Genomic DNA, 1,379 nt, shown 5'->3' with positions numbered 1-1,379 from the left:
AAAAAGAGTTGAGAGTTTTTCCGAGCGTGCCGATTAAGAGAAAATCGCGCGATTAGCCAGCAGAGAAAATAGAGAAACGAGACGAACGTTCGATTACGAGTCGAAGAGAGAAAGAGAAAAAGAGAGACATTACGTGATAGAAAAACGAGAGCACGAGGAATTTTGACGAGGCACGAAACAAAAGAGGTTTCTTGAAATCGCGCGCGCGTCCATGCAAGTTCGCGACCGACACCGAGAGAGCGAGAGAGACAGAGCATAGCCAAACGAAAACACACGCGCCGCGCATGACATTCCGAGCATCAAGTGTCAGCTCGCCGGGGTTTTTTCCCCACGCGGCGTAGCTGTTTGGCGCGCGCGTGGTGTTGAGCTGAGCGAACGAGAAAGAGAAGGAACTCGCGCGCTCCGCCATTAGAAAGAGATAGAGAGAGAGTGCGCGAACGAAAGAGAGAGACGGACGCGCGTCGCTGAGGCTAGCTACGGTGCTTTTGCGAATCTCTCTCCGGCGAGCGGGACGCCGTGAGTCGGAGAGCCGTCGAGTGCTGTGCACGAAGCGGTTTTTGATGAACAAAGCTACCGTCGATTTGAGTTGTTCAATTGTACGAGACAAATAAAATGATGTAACCTTTTTTTTTCTTCACGTAATAAAGAGGCGCAAAAGAAAGAGAAATAAATTTGATTTCACGTGAAATTTTAAATAAAAAGCTATTCGAGAAAAGCGCAATAGAGTACTTTATTCGGAGATAAAGCGTTTTCAGAGAATAAAATAAAAATTCGAGTATTTTGATTTTTTTTTTTTTCAAAAATCGAAAACGTCGCCAGTTAGCGAAAACATTTTCGTCACGTGTACGGCCGATCGTTCCCATGTAGTAACGGCAAAACTGCAGTGCAGCTCGTCGGTTTGGGAGGGAGCACGTGATTGGAAGATGCAATTGCGAACCCGTCGACAAAAATTTTTTTTTTTTTTTGAGTCAAGCGAATTAAGAGTTCATGTTATTTATTTTGTTTCTCAAATTATTATATTTTTTATTTAACATTTAACATCTATATATGTGTGTAAAGTTTAGCCAAGAGTTTAAGAGTAGATAATTTTTTTTTTATCATTAATGAATGTTTAATTGGCAGTAACAATTAAATAGTTGAACCTATAATACAGAGTATCAATTAGCAGTTCTTTTTTATGAATACAGAGTTTCTTCTTTTTCTGCTTTAATAAATAGAAGGCAACAATTAAACATTCATAGTTGGTTGCAAAATAAAGAGCTTAGAAAAACATATATTTAAAAAAAACAGAAAATGGCTGACGTTACTGGAAACGGAGGGCAGCAAAAGGCAGAGAACAACGGCCAACAGCTTGGTGGAGCCAACAACACCGGCACACC

This window comes from Belonocnema kinseyi, chromosome 3 (genome assembly GCF_010883055.1).
Source record: "Belonocnema kinseyi isolate 2016_QV_RU_SX_M_011 chromosome 3, B_treatae_v1, whole genome shotgun sequence".
In the NCBI taxonomy this organism is placed as follows: Eukaryota; Metazoa; Arthropoda; class Insecta; order Hymenoptera; family Cynipidae; genus Belonocnema; species Belonocnema kinseyi.
The sequence above is the reverse complement of the archived record's forward strand: the minus strand, read 5'-3'. Positions refer to the sequence as shown.